The following is a 6,225-nucleotide window of genomic DNA, read 5'->3' on the forward strand; positions in this document are numbered from 1 at the left end:
TAGGAAATAGACTATTAAGGCAAAATGATGGAGAGGCGAAAAAGAAATGTAAAAAAATATAAAACAACAATTCTATTAAATTCTGTCGCCAAACATTGGTTGCTTATGCATGACTCAACAACACGTCCGAATTCTGACACGAGTCAGCAACCGACAACGGTTGTTTCGCGAAATATGAATACCCATTTTCATCTCATATATACAAAGAGAAAAGGTTCACATGCCGTAATTCATAATTGTTCTCACATTTTCTAACCATTTTGTTGTTAAGGTAAACGATAAATCTAAACTACAATTTGAATAAAACAGCTTTAAAGCCAATTTAACAAATGTATGTGCATAGTTTATAAGAAACATTCATCATCAACTACCCATTCTAGTGTACGCGCGTTGGCAATAGTTTCCCAAGTGGGAAAGTGGACTCACCGTGCCAGTTATTAATGACAGTTTTCAACCAACGATTGTGGACGACCAGAGATACAAAGTCGACAGGGACACCACGGTAGGCCATTTATTTTATAGCACGATGCTCGATGTGGTTAACCCCACGTGCGGTATACGCGGCAAACGTTTTTACATCGGCATTAAGCCAACATGCTGGTACTACAGTAACCGGGGGTTCCAGTATCCATCAATCAAGTTTAAACTCAGCACAAGGAGGACTTTGTTGTGGAACAGTTTTTCAACCGTTCCATTTTAAATACGACTCCTGATTTTCCTGGCGTTGGGAACAAAAAAACGAAACCGGCTGAAGAACGGAAATGGGGACGCAACATTTCATTGAAAGGCAAAATGAAATAAGGATCCAATTCAAAGTGTTGGAACAAAGCTAAGTACTTCGTAATTGAAACCCGCATATGTATGTGTGTGTGTGACTGTGTAGATGGGGGTTGATGATTTTTATTTAACAATTTTATTTTAGTCGAAAGGTTTTTGCCACACTTTTGTTTCGATCGTTTGAAGGGGGAGGTTGAAGGACCTGCAGCTTTTGTCCCTGTTCAGAAATTGCGATCGATGGTGTGCCATTCGTTTCCATTACGATCATTCATTATGGAAGTAAAATTTATTGCAGGCAGTTCTCTCTTTGTGTGTGTAGAATAAAATGGCAAACAACGCACCGTGGACGGAAGTAACGTACCGATACGGTTTTTGCCGATGTAACTTGATAATGGAAGGAAAGCAAAGGAAAGGCGTAAGAAATGCGGAATGTTTCCCTCGAAGAAAGAAACACACGGTGGAAAATGAAAAACCGACCAAATGGAACAATTTTTATTGTCTTTCCTCGGCGAAATCGTCGCACACCGTGAACGTGAAATGTCATTGAATAATCAATATGTGCCCGTGGCGCATCCGACGTGGTGCGTTCGGTACCGAGAAGGGCGAGAAAATTCTTCAATAAAAAGGCAAGCATCCATATTCTTTCCATTCCAGGCGGATGTGGATCATAGTATTTGCTAGCAAATGATCACATACAGGTTGGAAAATCAAGGGTGAATCGATAAAAATGGTCAATTTATCGATACCCACCAGTAAGGCTTTCGGTTAGCCATCTGCCAGTTGACCTAATCAAGTGCAATATGGTGTTCAGATAACGAACGAATGCACGTGACCGGTCCGGGTTTGTTGGAAGCCCCGTTGGCGCGTTACATTTCCGGACCACCGGGAGAGAACATGGCCAACGTGTGGGGAGGGAAAATTGATTTCACATACCCATTTACACACAGCATAATTGAGCTTAAACCGCTTGATTGTGAATGATAAATGGTAGCTTACCATTCCATGAGAAAAGTGTGCAAATGAATGGATGTTACGCAATAACTTCTCTTCGGTTGATGAAATTTATAATTTCCCCACAAACGATCTAAAAGCACATTTCTAATTGCTGGAAAGGACTTTTTGGGTAGTTGGTTTGAGTTTAATTAATTTTATTAATTGCTCTTCGGAAACACATCTCGTTATGCTGTATCGAACGGAAACATGTAAGGGCTTGTGGTTTAAATTAATACTTAATTCATGGAACAGATTTACAATGTAAAATAGATTGTTATAACCTCAATCTTTGAGTTATGACTAACACTTATCACTTACTTGTAGAACAGTTAGTTATTATTTCATAATGTTTTTATTTTTAGCACTAATATTTAAATATGTTTACTTAATTTTTTCTCAAAACATTACATTAATTAATGCTATAACAGCAATATCAATTTTATTAAATAACATACTTTTATCGGTAATTAGATGTTTTAGAAGAATAACTTAAAAAAAATCTTTTGCCAAAACATCTCTACTTTATTGTGAACTTCTATTGTTATTGTGACATTTAAGGTAGAATGATGAAGGATCGCTTCGTTATAGGACACAAACGCAATTATAACGAAGCAATAAAACTCATATATCAAAAATATTATATTATACACCAATTATCAATAATAATTTAAAAAAAACGAAGCGCCATCCCATATGGGAAAATATTCGCGATATATTTTCTCTGATTTAAAGGTTTATATTAAAAATTAAAAAAAAGTTTTCAATTTATTTTCTTTAGAGCAGGCACAACACGTCACACCCGAGACGTGTGTTTTTAAAAAAACATTTTCAACATTCCATTTTTTAGCGTTTTCATTTTAAAATGGTGCGTACAACGATAGAAAATGTATCGAAAATTAAGAAAAGCATATATATTTAAGGATGTGAATGCTGTCCACCAACCAACAGATTACTTTCTTAGGTGTAACGCATTGGTGTGCGGAAAGAAACAAAAATGCTACAATTAATAATATTTTTTGCTTTTTTAGTCATAGCTGATAATAACATCTCAACTAACCAACTAACTATTATAAAATCTGTGAATAAAATAACATAACTGTTTGAGGCTGCAGGGGTTATTATTTAATTGGCCAAAGTTGGGACCATTTCTGTTTAAATTGAGCTAGAGTTTGCCGAGAAGGATTCCTTCCCATTTTCTGAGATCTTTCCAAACTGAAATCGATTCTGTTCAAAACTTTCTCGCCTATCTCACTGAAAGGTTTGCAAATGATTTACATTGAAAAAGTTTATCAATAAAATAATTTTAGAGTCACGATCAATTTTGACACGTTTCAGTATAACTTGAAAATTAAACAGAAATAACTTCTAATTTAAAGAGGAAATAAATGAAATCCTTTAACGTCTTTTGCTTACCTTAATTTTATGTTTGTTTGTGTACCTCCGTGTACGTAGTCTCTTTTTTGGGACCTCCGTTTAGTCCGAAATTGTGCACAATAATTTGCTAAAATGATTAATTCTTATTAACAAACTAATGAGCGATTGCCGTATAGTTTACTTTTACTTATTGTTTTTTTTAATACACACTTAATAAGATGATTAATTTTGATGGTTTAGAAGAAATTAATCAAATTAATCAAGTAAGCAGTATCGATTCCACAGTATTCTTGGTCCAATCCACCAATCGTCCGAAAACCCCTCGTAAGCTAATATGAATACTATCTACCCCATTTTCCCAACTTGTCATGACAAAGGAATGGTCGATAAGAAATAAAAAAACAACAACCACTAATCACCTGCAATCAACGGCACTTATTGGCTCTCAATTACAAAACTTCCACGGAGCTTTCCACACTTCATCAGCGTGAGTATTGTAATATCTAAAAACTTTCTCATCAAACATCCCGCCGACTACTAATGCCTGTGGAGTCATTTTCCATCTAATGCTTGGCAGCCAGCTGGAGCTGCTGGAGGGTTTTTTTTCGCGCTTAGCTACGGCAGAAAGTCACAGGGAAAAAGCCGTTCCAATGATGATGTTGGGCGGCATCTCGCGAAATGAAGATTGATGGTTGATGAAAAATTTGCAATAAACGAGACAGTGTTTCGTGTGCTTGAGGTAAGAGGTACATTGAGCCACTCTTACACTCCATTGATGCTGCCATAAATCGTTCGACGGTAGGCGAGTCGCAACTGCCAGTCTCAGGGGTGTGTACCGGATCGATCTATGTATCGATTTTCGGGTTGGAACAATTTGCTCGCTGTCCACGGAAACCCGGGGTACGGTTGTTGTTAGTCAATAAATTCTCCAACCCCCAATGTCAATCCAAGTGCAGTTGGGTGATTCCTCCTGTGGGAATGTTATGTATCGCGAAGGTTTATGTATGTGTTTGCATTAAATAGCACCACGTGTACGAAGGGTGATTGCCCTCGAAAAAAGGTAAAGATAAGGTTTGAAGAGGACTCGAAAATAAACGGACAATATTTATGACATATCATGCATTTGCGTTTGCCACTTTTCGATACCGAAACCTCAAAACAAACTGAATTTGGTAACAGCACCCTTCCCTAAGTGCTCTTGAATGACGGTTATTTTTTTTTTGCCATCACATTATTACCGCAAAAGACATAATGTGCAATTCGCTGCGCTGAAGTCCTAAAGATTTTCGGGTCGGCTTCTGTTTTTGGGGGTTTTCCGTTGGAGGCAAACATCGTAAATATGGTTTTATTTTCTATTGCCCCACAATCAAATAGCGGCCACTTGTGGTTGTCTCGATAAACAAAAGAGCGTATAGAAGAAAAAAAAATAAAATGGGAAAGCAAATTGAAGAAAAACAAATGCAAGCTTTAAAGCTTAAACGACCGCATTGCTCTTGAACGTTCGTTGGCGAGATGGCGAACGGTTGTTGCGCGCCATGTTGCGTACGCAACAGCATTTCCCCTGCAACGTCGCATAGAATGTTGGGTGTCATTCCCAGGCAGCAACCCAGGCAGCAAAATCGCCGATGTCGCATGAACTTTTGTATGGGAGCAACTTCATCCAATTTCTCATCATTATGCCAGCAACAGCAGCACGGTGGATGAGGTTCATGCGACGCGTCGCGTGGGGTGTCATGCAACATTCAAAATGAATCTCATCATTTTACCCCCACCCTTTCGGATAGTAAAAAATGACAACACGGAAAATTCTCTCTTCACTCTCTCGTTTTATTTACTCACCAATTTGCTCACATTATTTGCCCCTCTGTACTGCCGCCAGCTGATCCGCACCTCTTCGTACCGGTCGATCTTCCCTTCTATCGGCCTGCTTCAGCCGCGCGCGCTTGCGTTGACCTTCCCTCTCGTCCCGCGTACGTCTTCCTTCATCCACAAGGACGGGCTTCCTTGAAATTCCGGTGCACGGTGCTGGCGGCGTCCGTTGAAAGGCTGCAGGAGAAAACGAAAAAGAACACTTTTATTGCACACGTTCTCACTTGACATTTACACTAACTTACCGATATTTTCGCCGGCCAAATTTTGATCCATTTATGTGCACGAAAACTGCATTCTGGCCACCTGCATTCCCGCTCACTTCAGATGCATTCTCCGATCGGCAAATCGGTCACATCAGGATCCACCGGCTTCCGAAGATTCTACTGCAAACACAATTACATATTTTACTTCACTTTAGACGACTATGGACACACATAACTTTCAACTTACCATTAATGATATTTTCCGGCCATCGCTTTACCGATGTCCTTCTTGGTCCGGGATAATCCCTTTGCTGCCACTCCGCTTCGCCGTCCACCTTCGCACACACGCACTTTTTTACATTTGGCTTTCGAGCCTTTGAATTACTTCAACGGTGGACTTATAAACTTATTTTATTTACACTAACATATTTTCTAATTACCGCACCACGAGCTGAACCGAGTCCAGCAAAATCAAAATCTGTTTGCAAAACTGTCCTCAATTCGTCCAACAAGAGCGAGAAGAGAGCCAAAACAAATGGCACTATGGGGTATCTCAAATGAAGGATCAAAATTTTTGACCATAAAAATAATATCCATTATTCGACATAAAATTAATTGCGTAAATGGAAGAAATTATTGAAGGAGATTATTGTTTACCCCTTCTTAATAATTAAAATTAATTTATCATTGATAAAATCAATTTTACATGCTTAAATTTGCATAAAAACGAAATATTTGCTATAACAACTAATTTTGACCAGCTCCATTCTAATCCACGCCATTCACACATAGTGATCCTAATCGGCGCCATCATTTGATAACAGTCAATCAGGATGGAGCCAAGTACGATACATGGCCGACGGCGTGTGTGTGTGCGATGCGACACCGCGAAACCGTTCACTTTGTTGCACACCCGAAAATGAACAAGAGCGAGAAGAGCGAGAGGGAAGAAAAGCTCGTTTGGGCCAGAATGGGACGGGAATAGCTTGCAACAGCCGCTCTCGGG

General features: G+C 39.1%; 1 long non-coding RNA gene across 1 annotated transcript; it reads right to left on the reverse strand.

Moving 5' to 3' along the window:
* Positions 1-4,742: 4,742 nt before the first annotated feature.
* LOC125760484 (uncharacterized) lies at positions 4,743-5,814 on the reverse strand. Its single transcript, XR_007418004.1, has 3 exons — positions 5,467-5,814; positions 5,259-5,399; positions 4,743-5,190 (listed from the first exon to the last, which is right to left on the reverse strand). It is a non-coding gene; the product is annotated as an uncharacterized LOC125760484 (long non-coding RNA).
* Between the last annotated feature and the right edge of the window lie 411 nt (positions 5,815-6,225).

Source organism: Anopheles funestus, chromosome 2RL (genome assembly GCF_943734845.2).
Source record: "Anopheles funestus chromosome 2RL, idAnoFuneDA-416_04, whole genome shotgun sequence".
Classification (NCBI taxonomy): Eukaryota; Metazoa; Arthropoda; class Insecta; order Diptera; family Culicidae; genus Anopheles; species Anopheles funestus.